We start from the raw sequence: 20,979 nt of genomic DNA, 5'->3' as shown, positions 1-20,979 counted from the left end.
TTTCCGCGGAGCTGAGAAGTTCAACTTCATCATGCGCTAGCTGAATTCAGTTAAATTTGCCTTCCTTGTCCGCGTTTTCGCTTTCTTTTAATTACAGTTAACAGTACTTTTCTTTTTCAGTTAAAAAAAAAAAAAAAAAAAAGAAGATTATTTCCTCCGGCGGGTCGAACGGGCCGGCCACGTGGCTCAGGCCCACTGGCTTCGACCTCGCGGCGGAGATTTTCCGGCCTATGTCCCGGCCAATCACCGGGTTTAAAAAGTGCAGCAAGTGCCAACGCGCGATTTCACTCACGGACCCTCACTGGCGCTGTTTGCAGTGTTTGGGCCCTGACCACATCCCGAAATCGTGCAGGCCTTGCTCTACCCTTACGGCATGCTCATTCAAGCGGCGTTGCCTATTGTGGGAATCGATGTTCAAGATGGACGCAGCTAAGGATCCCTCAGCCTCCACTTCATCTGATACCTCCCCGGTTCGGGCGAAACCGGTATCGACCCCTCCTGCATCGAGTGTGGTGAAACCGGCATCGCTCACCCCGACACCATCCACGAGCTCGACGTCGGTGCCTGCCCCGGTCTCCTCGGTTCAGGTACCTCTTCCTTCCACAGTGCCACCAGTGGTCATCAAAGTGCCGAAAGCTACTAAGCAGAAGCACTCGGCCTCGAAGGAGCGCGATGTCCGTGCAGGAGGACCCCCTTTCGGTGCGGATCCCTCCTTATCGGCTTCGCTACGGTCCGTGCTGGAAGCTCAATTCGTTGAGCTCATGCAGACCATCGGACCCGGGCTCATCGCTGCCATACAGGGTGACCTCCCGGTACCGGTCCAAAGGGGCGGTCCGCCCCCTCCCCCTCCCCCACACCGTTCGACCTCGACAACCGACGAGGACGAACGGGGGAGGGCGGCGATGCCCACGCGGCAAGCCTCGCTTACCGATATGCCGCCATTAGAACCCATTACGCCTCCGCGCCAACATGGGACCAGACCTCCGATCGATACTCGAAGCCCTGGGCATAGTCAGGAAGAGTTCTTCCGTACTCCTTACCAGACTTGGGTAGCATCGCAAGAACCCGCATCGCAAACCCAGTTGCGATCCACCGCTTCCAGCCCTATCCACTTGGGGGCCTCGGGAGACCATGCGATGCACAGACGATCCCAATCCCCGTCCCGCCACCGAGACGGGCACCGATCGAGACACTCATCCTGGCACTCCTCACGCCATTCGGAGGTGTCACCGCAGAAAAAACTGCAACGTAGGGGATACTCCTCATCAGAGGTGTCCCCTCCGGGGGGCCCGGAGTACGAGGAGACATCGGTGCCCGATTCTCCTTGCCACTCCCCGATGTCCATGGACCTGGAGGCCTCCTCCTCCTCCAGCCCGTCCCACAGACCGACGCTGGCGGAACAATTGTCCTTCTCATCATTCCTCCGACAAATGGCGGATGATCTGGATGTGACCCTTGACACGGGCTCCCGATACTCCAAAGAGTATCTGGACACCATGCATTTACCTAACCCTCCAACGGAGTCGCTTCGGCTCCCCTTGCACAAATTACTGGACCAGACCTTCATGCAGTGCTTCGAAACACCGTATTCCATACCGGCGATACCCAGCAAACTCGATGCTCGATACCGCATCGTGCACCATAAAGGGTTTGAGGGCCCTCAACTCTCCCACCAATCCCTACTGGTCGAGTCCTCCCTTAAACGCTCTCATCCCTCCCAGGTCTACGCCTCTGTACCGCCGGGCCGAGAGGGGAGAACGATGGACAAATTTGGTAGAAAATTCTACCAAAACTCCATGATGGCGTCACGGGTGCTAAACTACAATTTCTTTTTCTCTTCCTATCTGGAGTTCTTCTTGCCGGTGCTCCGAAAGTTCACTCCGTTCATAGACAACCAAGCTCGATTCGAGTTCGAGGAAGTGGTAGCCTCCCTCTCCCAATTACGCCTCCAGCTGATGCAATCCTCCTTCGATGCATTCGAACTCTCGGCACGCGCCGCCGCAAGCGCGGTAGCTATGCGTCGCCTGGCATGGCTCCGTACAATCGATATGGATCCCAACCTCCAGGACAGACTCGCCAACGTACCATGTGCTGGAGCTGACCTGTTCGATGAGTCTATCGAAACTGTTACCAAGAAGCTGTCGGATCATGAAAAATCTTTTCAATCCATCCTGCGGCCCAAACCCAAACCTCAACAGTCTCGACCTTCCAGGCCACCCCTGATTTACCAGCGGCGTTACATGCCCAGACAAACGCCTGCTGCGAGACAGCCTGCGAAGAGACAACCCCCCCAGAAGTCTCAGCAAAAACCTCATCCACCGGCTGCACCTAAGGCTCCCCAGCCCTTTTGACGCCCCTCCCGGGAGCATAACCTCGGCCTCTCCCATAGGGGGCCGCCTCCATCTTTTTTACCATCGATGGGAGGCCATAACCACGGACCTATGGGTCCTCACCATCATAAGAGAAGGATACTCTCTTCAATTCCACCGGGTCCCCCCGGACCATCCTCCAAGAGAGTATCCTTCAAGCTCGACGCAGACCGCCCTTCTTCTTCAGGAAGTCCAAACCTTACTTCAGCTTCGGGCTGTCGAGCCGGTCCCGTCAGACCAATTGAACCGAGGGTTTTACTCCCGGTACTTCCTCGTCCCGAAGAAAACGGGCGACCTGCGACCCATTTTAGACCTTCGGGCCCTCAACAAGTTTCTGGTCAAAGAGAAGTTTCGCATGCTGACCTTGGCTTCTCTATACCCCCTCCTCGAGCAGAACGACTGGTTATGCTCCCTGGATCTCAAGGAGGCCTACACTCACATCCCCATTCACCCGGCCTCCCGAAAGTTCCTCAGATTTCGGGTGGGAAATCTGCACCTACAGTATCGAGTGCTACCATTCGGCCTATCTTCGTCCCCCAGAGTCTTCACAAAGTGCCTGGTGGTAGTGGCCGCAGCACTCCGGGACAGGAGTCTACAGGTGTTCCCATACCTCGACGACTGGCTCATCAAGGCCCCGTCAGCCCCAGAGGTCACTTCGGCGGCCTTGGCTACAACCTACTTCCTCCAAAATTTGGGCTTCGAGATCAACTTTTCCAAATCTCATCTACAACCCACCCAGTCCCTCCCCTTCATCGGAGCGGTCCTGGACACCACCCGACTCCGAGCATTCCTGCCCCTGCAACGCATGGAGTCCCTTCTTCATCTCTGCCAGGCGGTGTCTACTCGCCAAACTCTACCGGCGAGACAACTGATGGTGCTCCTGGGCCATATGGCCTCCACAGTACACGTGACACCCTTTGCCAGACTCCACCTCAGGATCCCCCAGTGGACCCTGGCATCACAGTGGAATCAGACGTCCGATCCACTATCCAAACACATCTCAGTCACACCTGCTCTTCGGCAGTCTCTACTTTGGTGGATGACCTCTTCGAATCTATCCAGAGGTTTGCTGATGCACTCTCCCCCCCATCAGAAAGTTCTCACAACCGATTCGTCGAATTATGCATGGGGGGCCCACCTGGATGGCCTCCGCACCCAAGGATTCTGGACCAGTGCGGAAAGACTACACCAAATCAATCTACTGGAACTCAGAGCCATCTTCAATGCGCTCCAAGCTTTCCAACATCTACTCCACGACATGGTAATCCTCATTCGCACAGACAATCAGGCCGCCATGTATTATATCAACAAGCAAGGAGGCACGGGCTCGGCCCTCCTTTGCCAGGAAGCTCTACGAGTCTGGGACTGGGCGGTGCGCCACAACGCCCTACTCAGAGCAGTATACATCCAGGGGGAGAACAACGTCTTAGCAGACAAACTAAGCCGTCTGCTACAACCGCACGAATGGACTCTCCATTCCAGCCCCCTTCACCAAATCTTCACGCAATGGGGGACGCCTCAGATAGACCTCTTTGCGGCTCCCCACAACTCCAAACTGCCTCAGTTTTGCTCCAGGATCTACACTCCTCATCGCCTCGAGGCAGATGCTTTTCTACTGAACTGGGGGAAACGATTTCTATATGCGTTCCCACCATTCCCGCTGATCCAGAAGACTCTGGTCAAGCTGAAACTCGAACGGGCCACCATGATTCTAATAGCTCCTCGGTGGCCCAGACAACCTTGGTTCTCCCTCCTACTTCAACTCAGCAGCAGGGAACCAGTACCACTTCCAGTGTTTCCTTCACTGCTTACTCAACATCAAGGATCACTACTTCATCCCAACCTGCAGTCTCTCCACCTGACAGCTTGGTTCCTCTCAACGTAACCCCTCACCAATTCTCACAAGAAGTGAGGGAGGTCTTGGAAGCTTCCAGGAAGCCCGCCACTCGACAATGCTACTCCCAGAAATGGACCAGATTCTCCTCATGGTGTGTTTCTAAGTCAAAGGAACCTCAGCGAGCTTCCTTATCCTCCGTGCTGGACTATCTCCTACACCTATCTCAATCTGGGCTCAAGTCCACATCCATACGAGTCCACCTGAGCGCTATTGCGGCGTTCCACCAGCCCCTACAAGGGAAACCCCTCTCGGCCCATCCAGTGGTCGCCAGATTTATGAAAGGACTCTTCCATGTTAACCCTCCTCTCAAACCACCCCCAGTAGTTTGGGACCTCAATGTAGTCCTTTCCCGTCTCATGAAGCCCCCGTTTGAACCACTCAACAGGGCCCCTCTTAAGTACCTCACCTGGAAAGTGCTTTTTCTTGTAGCCCTTACGTCCGCTCGCAGAGTCAGCGAACTCCAGGCATTGATGGCGGATCCACCATTCACAGTATTCCATCATGACAAGGTGGTCCTACGCACTCACCCGAAATTCCTGCCTAAGGTGGTCTCCGAATTTCATCTCAACCAATCCATTGTACTTCCAGTATTCTTCCCTAAGCCCCATTCTCACCACGGAGAATCGGCCCTTCACACTCTAGACTGTAAACGTGCCTTGGCTTTCTACCTGGATCGCACCAAGCCACACAGAACCACTCCTCAACTTTTTGTCTCCTTCGATCCTAACAAGTTGGGAAGACCCGTATCAAAGCGCACCATCTCTAATTGGATGGCGGCTTGTATCTCTTTCTGCTATGCCCAGGCTGGATTATCACTTCCTTGTAAGGTCACAGCCCATAAGGTCAGAGCAATGGCAGCCTCAGTAGCATTCCTCAGATCAACACCAATCGAGGAAATTTGTAAGGCTGCCACCTGGTCCTCGGTTCACACATTCACCTCACATTATTGTCTGGATACTCTCTCCAGACGGGATGGACAGTTTGGCCAAACAGTATTGAAAAATTTATTCTCTTAAGTCGCCAACTCCCCCTCCATCCCACTGAGGTTAGCTTGGAGGTCACCCACTAGTGAGAATACCTGCCTGCTTGTCCTGGGATAAAGCAATGTTACTTACCGTAACAGTTGTTATCCAGGGACAGCAGGCAGCTATTCTCACGTCCCACCCACCTCCCCTGGGTTGGCTTCTCAGGCTAGCTACCTGAACTGAGGAGACACGCCCGGATCTCCGGGCAGGAAGGCACCGGCGCATGCGCGGTGCGGGCATCTAGAAACTTTAAGTTTCTACAAGCAACACGTGCTTGTGAGACGTCCGTACCGGGGCTCTGTCTGATGACATCACCCACTAGTGAGAATAGCTGCCTGCTGTCCCTGGATAACAACTGTTACGGTAAGTAACATTGCTGTGCCTGCAATGCATACAAAATGCAGCGGTCCACCTTCTAAAATCCTCAGTGTTAGAGACCACATTACCAACATGCTGGCCTCAGTCCACTGGCTAGCCATAAACAAACGTTGCATTTTCAAAGCCCTAACCTTAGCCTACAAATCCTTCCATAGCATGATCCCGGGATACGTGCAAAACAAGCTCCCAGCTTATACACCTAATCAGCCACTTACCGTATTTTTTGCTCTATAAGACGCACTTTTTCCACCCCCAAACAGGGGGTGGAAATGTAAGTGCGTCTTATTATACGAAGATACAAATTTGTTGAGTCCATTGCCGCATCTTTTAAACCCCCTGCCGCAACCGCATATTTTTTACTCCCCGCCACGCCGCATATTTTTTTTTTTTAAACTCAGCCACCGCTGCATCTTTAAAACCCACTCGCCCATTGCCGTCGTACCTGGTGGTCCAGCGTATTTCCCAGCCAGCAGCGCACAGGTCAGAAGCACAGAGATCAGGAGCAAGCCCTCCGTGCTCCTGCCTGGGCCAATATCCAAATGGCTACAGTCAGCTCTCGTGGGACTCACGAGAACTGCCTGCAGCCATTCGGAGATCGGTGCGGGCCCAGGCCGGAGCGCGGAGGGCTTGCTCCCGATCGCTGTGCTTCTGGCCTGTGCACCACTGGTTGGGAAAGATGAGACAACTGTCTAAGGAGGGAGGAATTAAAAAGGTACCAAGGGGATATTATTAAAGGTACGGGGGATGATTAAAAAAGGTACTGGTGGTACATGGGGGGATGATTTAAGGTACTGGGGGCACGTGGGTGTATGGGGTCTGCCTGCCTGCCTGTCACTAGGCCTACCTGCCTGCCTGTCACTAGACCACTAAGCCTGCCTGCTCTGTGCCTGGCCTACCACTAGGCCACCAGAGGAGGGGGAGCCTGGCAGGGAGGGGGGACAGGGTGCAGAGCCTGGCAGGGAGAATTTGGTTCAGAATGGGTTTTTTTCTTATTTTCCTCCTCTAAATCTAGGATGCGTCTTATAGTCAGGTGCGTCTTATGGCGCAAAAAATACGGTAGATCACAAGGAGAAAGTCGCCTTATAGTTCTATCTGGCTGCTCGCTGTTACAAGAAAAAGCTAGCAGAAACTCATACTCACATTTTAGACCCAAACTCTGTAACCAAACCCTGTAATCGATCCAATCACTGGATTCACTACTGAACTCTTCTATGCAGATTAGAAACCTGGAAGAAAAAGTTCAACAACATTCTGTTAGAATGGATTCTATTGAAAAAACGGTCTCTGATGTGAAAGTTCTATCTAATCAATATTTAGAGGACAACAATTTGTTAATAAGAAAGACAGAAAATCTGGAAAACACAACTTTAAATTTGAGATTTCTTAACTTTCCTGTTTCCAGATTACAATCTCCTAGGGATTTATTTCAATTGTTTTTTACTTCTGTTTTGAAATATTCAAAAACCAACATGCCACCAGTACAGAAATTGTAGTCTGTTAATTTAGTTAAAAGTGAAGAAGTTGTGGCTGAAGAACCTGGTGTGTTGGATCTCACTGGGATTCTAGAATCATCTCAAAAGGAGATTACAGGTATTAGTAACATTTGTGTTTGTACAAGACAAAGAGGCAATTCTACGATTATTTTATAGATCTGAAAATGTTTTCTTTGCACTCAAAATTGCAGTATTTCCTGATGTTTCTAAATGGGCGCAATCCACACGTAAGAAATTTTTGGCTTTACATCAATCTGTTTTGAATTTTGGAACTATCTTTCAACTGCACTTTCCATGCAAATGTTATATTCTTCCTCAAAATAACAGATATATGTTCTGATTGACATGTCGATGAAGCCGTCTGTGCAATGTGCGGCAGCGGCGAAAAGGGCAAACAGAATGCTAGGAATGATAAAGAAGGGGATCACGAACAGATCGGAGAAGGTTATCATGCCGTTGTACCGGGCCATGGTGCGCCCTCACCTGGAGTACTGCGTCCAGCACTGGTTGCCGTACATGAAGAAGGACACAGTACTACTTGAAAGGAACAACTAAGAGAAGAGCAACTAAGATGGTTAAGGAGTTGGAGGAGCTGCCGTACAGCGAAAGATTAGAGAATCTGGGCCTCTTCTCCCTCGAACAGAGGAGATTGAGAGGGGACATGATCGAAACATTCAAGGTACTGAAGGGGATAGACTTTGTAGATAAGGACAGGTTGTTCACCCTCTCCAAGGTAGGGAGAACGAGAGGGTACTCTCTAAAGTTGAAAGGGGATAGATTCCGTACAAACGTAAGGAAGTTCTTCTTCACCCAGAGTGGTGGAAAACTGGAATGCTCTTCCGGAGTCTGTCATAGGAGAAAACACCCTCCAGGGATTCAAGACAAAGTTAGACAAGTTCCTGCTGAACAAGGACGTACGTTGGTAGGGTTAGTCTCAGTTAGGGCGCTGGTCTTTGACCAGAGGGCCGCCGCGTGAGCGGACTGCTGGGCATGATGGACCACTGGTCTGACTCAGCAGCGGCAATTCTTATGTTCTTATGAACCAGATCAATTACAATTCTTTTTGGAAGGCAAAACTGTCTTAAGGACCCCTAATAATGATGGTTAGAATTCTGGTCATTTGGAATTAGATTAACAGTTTGATCTCTATATTTCTTTATTTGAATTTTTCATGTTTAATTGCAACTTCACTTGGATTTTATTTAGGTTCCCTCTCATTATGTGGACTATATTATGTAATTAAGATGTTGTTTTTGTTTGTTTGTTTGTTTTTTTGGGGGGAGGGTTTCCAAAGGACCCAAACTGTCCTACTAGGGACACATAAATCTAACCCTAAGCCTATCAAATATGGTGTTCCTCAAGGCGCCCTTCTATTCCCCCTCCTATTCAACCTCTACATCAAACCCGTCAACGATATAGCGCAAAAATATAAAATCAAAATCCACTCTTATGCAGATGACATCCAACTGCTCCTCCCCTTAGGCGAAAACCGGCCATCCCAAATTGCTAACCTTGAACTCTGCCTCACTGACATGAAAACTTGGATGTCAAACAACAAGCTTCAACTTAACGCCTCCAAAACCGAACTCCTATGGATCAGAAACAAAAACACCAAATACCTACGACCTACACTAACATGGGATTCCACTCTACTAACGGCAGCAGATCAAGTTCGCAGCCTGGGAGTAACCCTAGACGGACACCTATCCCTATCTGCCCACATATCCCAAGTAGTCTCCACCTCCTTCTACTACCTTCGCCAACTGAAAAGGATCAAACCCTACATCTCCACACCAGACCTCGCCCAACTCCTATACGCATATGTCCTCTCCAGAATGGATTATTGTAACTCCCTATTTAATGGACTAACCAAAAATAATATCAAACGCCTCCAACGGGTCCAAAATACAGCCATCCGCCTCCTACACAACCTCAACTACCACGATTCCATCTCCCCGGCACTCCATGCTGAACACTGGCTCCCAATTAGCCAACGCTGTACTTTCAAAGCCCTGGCAATTGCCCACAAGAGAATTTATTCCACCACCCCCTCCTACATAAAATCCAAGCTTCCCATCTACAACCCCACTCGCACCCTCCGCTCAAAGTCAGAGATACGCCTACGCACCCCCCCCGGAAGATCCCTGCTCACAGAAACTGCCCACAAACGATCCTACAGCCACTTCATTCCACACCTTTGGAACCAACTCCCCCCCCAACTTAGACAACAGAACTCATTATTAACTTTCAGGAAATCGGTAAAGACCCTCCTCTTCAACTAAAGATCTCCTCTGTCTTCTCCCCCCCTTACGCCCCCCCCCACCCTCCTATCTCCTCCCCAAAACTCCAATATAACCCTCTCTTACTCTCTCCACCAACAAATTGTACCTAAACGCATATAACTTTCCTTAAACTAAACTACTGTATTTCCCCCCTCTCTCTTTCTGCTATACTCTCCCTGTATTTAATTCTCTCCAAAATCTATAAATCCAATCACTAAACCTGTTGTATTACTTATATGTCTATTTACTCTCCACTGTGTATGTTCATTTGTAGACCGTTCTGAGCTACTGGGAGGACGGGATAGAAATCCAAATAAATAAATAAATAAAGTATCCTGTATTTCTTTTTTCAAAGAGTAATCTTTGTTTTTTATTGCATTTATTTTTACATCAAACTGTTTACTTAACTCCTCTGACCAACACCTCACAACCAAGAAGCTACACAGAACCTGTAAATTCTGGAGCCAGCAGTAATCTGATGCAATGGGTCAAATACAAAATGTATCCCCAAACCAAATATCTAAACAAAAACAACTTAGCCAAACTTATGCCTCTAACCAGATATCCTCCCCCACTTATATTCTCAAACTTCCTTGTTTGTAAATTTCCATTCAATTGTATCCAGGATCACCATCTAGAAAGTCTGGTATTAACTGTAACCTGTATAGATATAAAACAAATCTAGCATTTATCAACTAGTGTCTTCTTATACCTTACCCTTACACCTTCTTCCCTACATCACTTACTCCTTGTATGGAGACCTCAATTCCTTTTGCACCATATATTATGCACCTGCAACTGTAACAGCACACCAATGATGTACCACATATGTAACTCTGTATTCTGTTCTGAGCTCTTCTGGGAGGACAGGCTATAAAACCAAATAACACTGTGAGAGGGATAGAAATGCCAGTTACCGTATTTTTCAGTCCATAAGATGCACTTTTTAAAAGGGGGTGCATCTTATGGAGCGAAGATGACACCCCCGGTACCTTTTTTAAAACACCGCCCACCCTTCCTTTTAACCCCTCCCCCCGCCCCTTAAGCCTGGTAATCCAGCGGTGTATGGGCCAGCAGGAGCGTGCAGTCTGCGCTGCTGCCTGGGCCCGCCCCGCTTTCAGAATGACTGCGTCAGTTCTTGCGTGACTAAATGTGGCAAAAGAAATCGAGCTCCTCTGGATACGGAGAGGTGAAGCTGAACTCGCCCACCTGTCAATCTCTTGGGAATCAGCCTGACGGCCAAAGAAAGTACACAGCCTAGGGGTGATCCTTGACAGCGAACTTTCACTCTCTGACCATATCTCCCAAGTAGTATCCACCTCGTTTCTACTACCTCTGGCAACTACGGAAAATCAGACAATACTTCTCAGAACTGGACTTCTCTCAATTACTCTACGCCTTCATCCTCTCAAGATGGACTACTGCAATGCGCTCCTAAAAAGCTCACAACAAAAAACCTCCATCGACTATGAGTACAAAATGCTGCCATCCAACTCCTGAAGAATCTCCACATACAAGACCTGATCGCCCCAGCATTGAGCACTGCCCACTGGCTGCCAATCGACAAACAATGTACTGTATATTCAAAAGCCTAATAATGGTCTTCAAACTCTTCCACAACATGGCAGCGGTCTAGATGGCCTTCAAACTTCTGCCCTACACCCCAAATCAACCGCTTTGCTCACAAGAAGTGATTATACACACTCTCAGGATGCACCCTCCACCTTGAGAACACCCGAAAAAGATCTTAATCACACTACCTATCCACGTAAGATCATTAGAAAATCTATTGAACTTCAGGAAAGAAATAAAAACTCACCTCTTCCTCTGACCCTCTATGAGAGTACACTAATCAAAATTCCCTGAAACTTCTAACAAAGTGCCCCAGCCCTCCACTGTCTCAAGTCACAAACCCATGTGCTTCGTCCTATGACTAACCATACTATTCGCTATCTTTGTCTTACTACTATACGCCATAATTACCATACTATGTTTTGCCATACTGTCTGCCATGCTATGTTGCATCATGCATGCATGCTAGAAATTGGATCATCAAAGGTGAAAAGAACCACAACGACAGCACTCAACTTCAAAAAAGGGAATTATGATGCCATGAGGAAAATGGTGGGAAAGAAACTCAACGGCAACACAAGGAAGATGGAGTCCGTAGAAAAAGCCTGGACCCTACTCAAGGGCACAGTGCACGAAGCACAGAACCTGTGTGTCCCCAAGTTCACGAAAGGGTGCAAAAAAAAATAGAACAAAAAACCCAGTGTGGATAACAAATGCAGTGAAAAAGGCGATAAGTGACAAGAAAGCATCATTCAAAAAATGGAAAAAGGACCAAACAAAGGACAACCAAAAGGAGCACAAAGAACACCAAAGAGAGTGTCACCGAGTGGTTAGGAAAGCAAAAAGAGAGTATGAAGAGAGACTGGCGGGGGAAGCAACAAACTTCAAATCATTCTTCAAGTACATTAAGGGGAAGCAACCAGCAAGGGAAGAAGTGGGACCCTTGGATGAAGGAGACAGAAAGGGAGTGGTAAAAGAGGAAAACGAGATAGCTGACAAGTTGAATGAGTTCTTCACATCAGTCTTCACGAGGGAGGACACAACCAACATTCCGGAACCCGAAAAGATCGTAAATGGAGATCATGATGATAAGCTGGTCCAACTAGAGGTAAGCCAAGAGGATGTCCTCAGGCAGATAGACAGGCTAAAGAGCGACAAATCGCTAGGACAGGAGGCCATTCACCCAAGGGTACTCAAGGAACTAAGGAACGAAATAGCAGAGCCACTTCGACAAATATGCAACCTATCCTTAAAAACTGGAGAGATCCTGGAAGACTGGAAAATAGCAAATGTCACGTCCATCTTCAAGAAGGGTTCAAGGGGTGACCCGGGAAACTACGGGCCGGTGAGCTTGACCTAGGTCCCGGGAAAGATGATGGAAGCGCTGGTTAAGGATAGCATCTGTGAACACATCGAAAACAATGGGCAGCTAGAGTCGAGTCAGCATGGCTTCTGCAAGGGTAGGTCATGCCTCACAAACTTATTGCACTTCTTTGAGGGGGTAAACAGCCAGGTGGATAAAGGGGAATCCATAGACATTATCTACCTTGACTTCCAAAAAGCCTTTGACAAGGTACCACACGAAAGACTGCTTAAGAAGCTATGGAACCACGGGGTGCAAGGGGAGGTCCACCAATGGATCAAAAACTGGCTGGCAGACAGGAGACAGAGGGTTGGAGTAAAGGGCCATTACTCAGACTGGCAATGGGTCACAAGTGGAGTTCCGCAGGGGTCGGTGCTGGGACCGCTCCTGTTCAATATATTTATTAACGACCTGGAGGCGGGAACAAAATGTGAGGTCATTAAATTTGCGGATGACACCAAACTATACAGCAGGGTTAAAACCACGGAAGACTGCGAAGATCTACAAAAGGATCTGACGACACTGGAAGAGTGGGCCAAAAAGTGGCAAATGAGCTTCAACATAGAGAAATGCAAGGTCATGCATGTAGGGGAAAAAAACCCGATGTTCACTTACAAAATGGGGGGATCACTGCTAGGGGTAAGTAACCTTGAAAGAGACCTGGGAGTGATGGTAGACACAACACTGAAGGCTTCGGCACAGTGCGCCACAGCCTCAAGGAAAGCAAACAAAATGTTGGGTATCATTAAGAAGGGTATCACGGCCAGGACAAAGGAAGTCATCCTGCCACTGTATCGTACAATGGTGCGCCCGCATCTGGAGTACTGTGTCCAGTACTGGTTGCCGTACCTGAGGAAGGACATGGCAGTGCTTAAGGGAGTCCAGAGAAGAGCAACTAAGCTGATAAAAGGTATGGAGAACCTCTCATATACTGACAGACTGAAAAAGCTAGGGCTGTTCTCCCTGGAGAAGCGGAGACTTAGAGGAGACATGATAGAAACCTTCAAGATCCTGAAGGGCATAGAAAAAGTAGATAGGGACAGATTTTTCAAATTATGGGGAACCACAAGTACAAGGGGGCACTCGGAGAAATTTAAAGGGGACAGGTTTAGGACAAACGCTAGGAAGTTCTTTTTCACCCATAGGGTGGTGGATACATGGAACGCGCTTCCGGAGGCTGTGATAGGCAGGAGCACGTTACAGAGCTTCAAAGAAGGTTTGGATAGGTTCCTATAGGACAAAGGGATTGAGGGGTACAGATAGAAGTAGAGGTAGGTTATAGGGATAGGAGTAGAGGTAGGTTAAAGAAATAGTCAGGGACCACTGCTCAGGCAATAGGCATGATGGGCCGCTGCGGGAGCGGACCGCTGGGCGAGATGGACCTCTGGTCTGACTCAGCGGAGGCAACTTCTTATGTTCCTGCATTACTATTTTTGCAAAATTGTGTCATACTATGTTAGCCACACTTTGTAATGCTATGTTTGCCGTACCATGCTTGCCATGCTATGTCTCACCATATCATGTTCTATCATATGTTTTTACCATGCTTTATTAACTATGTTTTGCCATCATTGTCAATGTTTGACATGCTACCTTCTACTATACTATGTCTAAGAGTGTGGCAGAGGGTTTAGAGTTACCACAGCACCCTGAGGTCGGGGGTTCAAACCCACACTGCTCCTTGCGACCCTGGGCAAGTCACTTGGTCCCCCCATTGCCCCAAGTATATTAGACAGATTGTGAGCCAGTCGGGACAAAGAGGGAAAAATGCATGAGTACCTGAATAAATCTATGTAAACCATTCTGAGCTTCCCTGGGAGAACGGTATAGAAAATTGAATAAATAAAATGTAATATACAATAATCCCTTATGTAAAAATAGATTTAGAAATGAATGTAATAATCCTTATATAAAATCCATAAATAATGTACTAGTGACAAATAACATATGAATGTGATTAATATGCACAAATTATGATTTCAAATGAAATACCGTATTACAGCAAAGCACTAAGAGATAGTTTAATAAAAAGCAAAACATAAAGGGCTCCTTTTACTAAGGTGCGCTAGCGTTTTTAGCGCATGCAGATTAGCGCGCGCTACGTGGCTAGAACTAACGCCAGCTCAATGCTGGCGTTAGCGTCTAGCGCGCGCTACTCCATGTGTTAATGCCCTAACGCAGCTTAGGGCTCCTTTTATCAAGGTGTGCTACGGAGGTTAGCGCGGACATTTCATCACGCGCTAACCCCTGCGGCAAGCCAAAAAATTAACGCCTTGTCAATGGAGGCGTTAGCGACTAGCACGGCAGGTGGTTTAATGTGCGATATTCCGCGTGTTAAACCCTTACTTACTGCGCCTTGATAAAAGGACCCCTTAGTAAAAGGAGCCCAAAATATCACTAAAGCAAAGTGTCTGCATAGGATGAGTATTGAGTGACACTACCTCCAAACAGGTGTATTCTTCTAGCCCGGGGGTCGGCAACCTGCGGCTCCAGAGCCGCATGCGGCTCTTTTCCACCTTTGCTGCGGCTCCGGTAGTGTGTCACGCAGGCATGCAGCTTAAGTCCAGCGTCGCGGCGGGAAATAGCCATGCTGAGCAGTGAGCTCAGCACATACACAGATGAAAGCCTTGCTTGCTGATTGGTCCGGCGGCCCCGCCCCGCCGTGCCGCCGGACCAATCAGCAAGCAAGGCTTTCATCTGTGTAGTGCTGAGCTCACTGCTCAGCATGGCTATTTCTCCCGCGACGCTGGACTTGTAAGGTGCCTGAAAAAGAAATCATCCTGGCCGGGGTCGGTGTCATGCTCCGGAGATCTACAGCCTTCCTATCTCCCTCTCCCTTCTACCTGCTTCCGGCCACATCCCCTGCTCCGCGGCTCTCTTCGGCAACTCAGCAGCAGCGATCGACACAAGCTTCTGACGTCGGGGCCTACCCTCTGTGAGTCCCGCTTGTTTCAACTTCCTTTTTCCACAAAGGCGGGACTCGTAGAGGGAAGGCCTCGATGTCGGCAGCTTGTCTTGATCACTGCTGCTGACGAGTTGCTGAAGAGAGCCGCGGAGCAGGGGGGTGTTGCCAGGTGCAGGTAGAAGGGAGAGGGCCAGATGCAGGACTCGTGGGTGAGGGAGGAGAAGAGAGAGAGAAAGAGAGAGGGGAGGGAAACAAAAGGAAATATTTCATACTGGGCTGGGCCGGAGTGGAGGGAGGGTAGAAAGATTCTGGCTACAGGGTGCATTAACAAAGGAAAAGGGGGGAAAGCTGAAAATGGAGATAGTGACACAAAGAAGAGAAAGGGTAAGCAGGACCTACTGAATAAGGATAGAGATACAGAGGGGACATGAAGAGGAGGTGAAATAGAGACATAGAAGTAATGCTGAAAAAGTGTGTGGGGGGAGATAAAGACATTGAAAGGGCAAATGGTGAACATGGCGTAAAGATAAGGACAGAGACAAATGAAGATTCTGAAAAAGTGGTGAGATAGGGATATAGGTGAGATGGACACAAAGAAGGGTGATGCTGGAAAATAGGTGGAATGGTAATTCTGACAGACACAGAAGGGAAATGCTGGATCAAGGAGAGATGGGGCTCAGGCTGGATGGAATGAGGAGAAATGCTTTGTTGGCCCGGAACTTCCTCTCCTACGTCAGAATTGACGTCAGGGAGCGGAATGCTGGTCAGCGCAACACTTCTGCAGGGAAAGCTTGGGACGGCGGTGGCTTGGGGGCTGTTCCCCGATTGCGGTGGCAGCAAACCGAGTGGCTTGGGGGACGGCACGGAGACAGAAAGAAGGGGGAACAGGGAGACAGAAAGAAAAAGTTGGGGGAGAGAATGAGGTCTGGAGGAGAGGAAACATACAGGAGGCTGAAAGAAAGGAAGAAAGATTGGATGTACAGTCAGAAGAAGAAAGTGCAACCAGAGACTCATGAAATCACCAAATAGCAAAGGTAGGAAAAATGATTTTATTTTCAATTTAGTGATCCTGTATATAGCATTAAGATAAGAAACAATATATGCAGCGTTAGATTTGTTTTATAATGGTTTTGCGGCTCCAAGTTTTTTTTTTCTTTTCGAAAACGGGTCCAAGTGGCTCTTTATGTCTTAAAGGTTGCAGACCCCTGTTCTAGCCAGTTATACACACTGGACAATACCATATCCAAAGGCCAGGGTCAAATTTTTATTATAGATATATTTTTTTATTGTTTCTATGTCTCTCTCTCTCTCTCTTGGTACCTTATATTTATTGATATTTTTAATCTTACAAAGTATTAGATATTTCTTCCATGATTCCAGTCTTCAAACTGAATTGGTTTTACACATACCATGACAGGAAATGAATCTCACTCATAAGCCACGGAATACTGAATATTAACTGGGTTTATTGCTAACACTAATCTTAATACTTGCATTGTACAAAAGTTTTCCATGAGGAGCTCATACGAACTAATATAAACTAGCAAACTAGGAAGGTGCATTTTCCAGATTGTCTCTCTATGAACTCTCATGATTCCAATATAGGATGTGTTGCATTTAAAAAAAACCCAACATTTTTGTCTTAAAGAGGTTTATATAACTATAGCTACAGTAGTCTCTTATTCGGGAGAGTCCCTGAATATGTTTATCGAGGTGTACAGATATACTCATAGATGTGATCAAGGGTCTACATCAGGGCTACGCAAATGGCAGATGGCAATCTTGGTTCAGGACACCTAAGCCTTCATAAGTGGACTATGGAGGTGCTGGCACCCCAAGCCCCAATTGCTACCTTCCCTACTCTCCCATTGAGAGGTTTCTTCCCAGGTTGGCTTCAGCATTAAAAGTGATGCAAAGATGTATGGGAACAGCTTTCTCTGTGTGCCACCACTGCTAGCTCTCCGATGCAGGAAGTTTACCTCAGAGGAGGTGTGACTGGCCTAGCTATTGGCGGCACACAGAGAAAGCTGGTCCCCCACATGTCTTCAGATTGCTTTCAGTGCTGACTGCAGATGGTAGAAGGTACTGAAAAGGAAGGAAGGGAGGTGGGAGGAGGAGTTGGAACTTGGGGGGTTAGGTGAGAGAAGGGTGCTGGAGTTGGAATAGAGCTGAAAAGGGAGAGAAGGAGCTAAGCTGGAATTTTGGGTTGAAAAAGGGGAATAGGAGAGAGAAGGGGCTGGAGCTGGAAAGGGAGAGAGGAAGGAAGATAGGAGAAGGGGCTGGAGCATTTACACTGGGCGTTAAGAATTGCACAGACTCCTTATTCTCCAAATTATAAAGACATGCTGAAGCTTAAGAACAGGTTTCATTGATCTCACTGAGGTATTGGACTCCTTTTACTAATATTGGAATTTTGTGAAAAGAAAAGATTATGGGGCTCATTTTCAAAGCCTTTTAGTATCTATATGCTTTGAAAATGAGCCCATATGTTTGTACACAAGCAACCAGAACTCTCAAGCAACCAGCAAAAAAAAAAAAAAAAAATCAAAGAAATATTATGACACTTTAAATAAAAATAAAAATCAATTTCTGGTGGAAATTTAAGTATAAACTTGGCACGCCACACCTGAGTATGCCCATGCTTTACCTACCACATGTCCGGCAGTTTGTCTGGAACAGTTTATGGTATGGCATAGTATGTGGTATAGTATTTATTAGTTAGGTCTATTTTTAATAGTGACTCTTAAGCAACCAGAAACTACATTTATCCGTCATCTATCAATCCCCATGGATGCCAGTTAACTAAGAGTCTACTTACTGTATTAACTGTTAAAGTTATATACTTTAGTACAGTATTTATATAAAAATACAAGAAATGATGTGCATACTGTTCACAGACATTTCTGGACCTCCAGGTGAAACATCTGAATAGCCTTCGTCTATTTTATTGACACCACTATCATTAGTCCTAATGCTAGTCCCAAGCCATGTACAAGCGGTATGACTTTTTTTTCTTCCTTTCATATTTCTACAGTAATTTGTCATCTTGCCGAGATCTGGTCTACATGCTACATAAAAGAGGTACTGTGAATTGGTAACTGGTTAAAAGATAGAAAACAGAGTGGAATTAAATTGGTAGTTTTTTTAATGGAAAAGGTTTATAATGGTTCTGTTTAACATATTTGGATACGATCTGAAAAGATATGTATTGATGTTATGGAATAATTTTGTCTCATCCACAAATTTAAATCAAGCAGGTTATGAGGCATTGGAAGAAGATTCCATGTGACTTGGGCATCTAAATGACAGATACATTTTTCATTTGTCCACATTACATTTCAACTCAATATTAGAAGTCATCAGCCAGAAGATATACTGGAGTTACTGTGGATATGTTGAAAAGGGACTAAGATTGTGGGGAATTATGTGGAGAAGAATATAGAATAAGATATATTATTACACTGTCTTTGTATTGATTTATGATGCAACTTTGAGTAATGTGTGTAATTTTCATTTGTCCACATTACATTTCAACTCAATATTAGAAGTCATCAGCCAGAAGATATACTGGAGTTACTGTGGATATGTTGAAAAGGGACTAAGAATGTGGGGAATTATGTGGAGAAGAATATAGAATAAGATATATTATTACACTGTCTTTGTATTGATTTATGATGCAACTTTGAGTAATGTGTGTAAGTCTGGAACAGCCTATCTCACAAAAATGGAGCAAAACAGACAAGAATAATCAAACTGATAAGCGGGTATTAACAGCTCCCCTATGAATAAAGTGTAAACAGGTTAAGAAGAGACGGCCGAGCCGGGATATGGTGGAGTTAACTAAATCAACAGGACACCAGAAAAGGTACTACTTGAATGAGTAAACAGTCCTTCATAACAGATTTAAAACAAATCCAAGTTGATACTTTTTCCACTCAATATATAAATAAGCTGCGGAATATGCTGTCAAAAGATGTGGTTAAAAAACGCACAGCACCGGCAGAGTTTAAAAAGGGTTTTTGACAAGTTCCTGGAGGAAACCCCCATATATATATATTTTTTTTTTTTTAGTCAAAAACTCTGGAAAGCCACCTCTAAACCCTGGGTGTGTACAACCACGAGTGGATCTACTCTCAGTGACCCTACTGATGATCTGGATCGGCCACTATCGGAGAAGAGACACGGGCTAAACGAGGCCTTTGCTCTGACCCCCAGAACGACACTCCCCCCCCATCCCCCCTCCAAGTTGTTTATGCTCTCAGAGTGGACAAAATAAATTTAGCCCATTTTCAATCGCTGCGATTTTTTACCACCGACATTGCTTCTTTTTTTTTGACAGCCCCTGCTGCGAAAGGTCTCTGCAACCAGGCTCCGAACGGCCTTAAATCGGGATGGGCTCGAGCCTGGCACGCGCAGAGCCGGTTTCGCACCCAGAGGAGACAAGAGTGATTTTCTATGCAGACGCCCCCCCCCCCCTTTCCTCCTACGCTCAAGGCGCAGCAGGGACACCTACCCACCAACGGCGAGGTCTCACGGTGTAGCCCGGTTCTTCCTGCTCACACCCCTTCCACGGGTCACCGTCTCGGGAAACTCAGCTTCCCCGCTGCCGGCTCCTGCGCAGTCCTCCTCCTCCTCCAGCACAACCCCGCACAGGATGTGCGCTCCAGGTTTCCGCTTCCGGTTTCCGCGGGAAGGGGCGTTACCGACCGTAGGTTTTCGCGAGCGTGCTGACGTCGGGAGTGACGCGATCGCCACGTAGGAAGTGGTGGGAGGAGGGGATTTGTAGTTCTGCTCCCTCTCTGGATTTCCAAAATCTAAACCTTACCCAGATCTACTAAGCATGACTACTTTACTTATAAAATATGTTAGTTAGGTGCCATCGACTTGTGCTTGAGTCCTAGCGACTTAATGAATTACAGATCTCAAAAGAAATCCGTTTTGTGCTAGTCCAGAAAGTGTAGTTACTTACCTGTAACGTAGGTTCTCCGTGGACAGCAGGGTAGTCAGCCTGCTGTCCACGGAGAACCTACGTTACAAGTAAGTAACTACACTTTAGGTGCCATCGACTTGTGCTTGAGTCCTAGCGACTTAATGAATTACAGATCTCAAAAGAAATCAGTTTTGTGCTAGTCCAGAAAGTGTAGTTACTTACCTGTAACGTAGGTTCTCCGTGGACAGCAGGGTAGTCAGCCTGCTGTCCACCGAGAACCTACGTTACAAGTAAGTAACTACACTTTAGGTGCCATCGACTTGTGCTTGAGTCCTAGCGACTTAATGAATTACAGATCTCAAAAGAAATCCGTTTTGTGCTAGTCCAGAAAGTGTAGTTACTTACCTGTAACGTAGGTTCTCCGTGGACAGCAGGGTAGTCAGCCTGCTGTCCACGGAGAACCTACGTTGCAAGTAAGTAACTACACTTTAGGTGCCATCGACTTGTGCTTGAGACCTAGCGACTTAATGAATTACAGATCTCAAAAGAAATCCGTTTTGTGCTAGTCCAGAAAGTGTAGTTACTTACCTGTAACGTAGGTTCTCTGTGGACAGCAGGGTAGTCAGCTTGCTGTCCACGGAGAACCTACGTTACAAGTAAGTAACTACACTTTAGGTGCCATCGACTTGTGCTTGAGTCCTAGCGACTTAATGAATTACAGATCTCAAAAGAAATCCGTTTTGTGCTAGTCCAGAAAGTGTAGTT

At 47.2% G+C, this 20,979-nt stretch overlaps 1 protein-coding gene across 4 annotated transcripts in view; it reads right to left on the bottom strand.

Moving 5' to 3' along the window:
* Positions 1–19,965, bottom strand: part of SUPT5H (SPT5 homolog, DSIF elongation factor subunit) — a 57,390-nt gene extending 37,425 nt beyond the window's left edge. The window contains exons 1-2 of one of the 4 annotated variants that reach the window (XM_033954815.1): positions 19,798–19,965; positions 6,810–6,895 (exon numbers count right to left, since the gene is read on the bottom strand). The gene's annotated coding sequence lies outside the window, so the exon portion shown is untranslated. The remainder of the gene's footprint in view (positions 1–6,809; positions 6,896–19,797) is intronic. The other 3 variants (XM_033954812.1, XM_033954813.1, XM_033954814.1) reach the window with 3 other exon arrangements.
* Positions 19,966–20,979: the final 1,014 nt, after the last annotated feature.

Source organism: Geotrypetes seraphini, chromosome 8, assembly GCF_902459505.1.
Source record: "Geotrypetes seraphini chromosome 8, aGeoSer1.1, whole genome shotgun sequence".
NCBI lineage: Eukaryota > Metazoa > Chordata > Amphibia > Gymnophiona > Dermophiidae > Geotrypetes > Geotrypetes seraphini.
The sequence above is the reverse complement of the archived record's forward strand: the minus strand, read 5'-3'. Positions and strand labels throughout refer to the sequence as shown.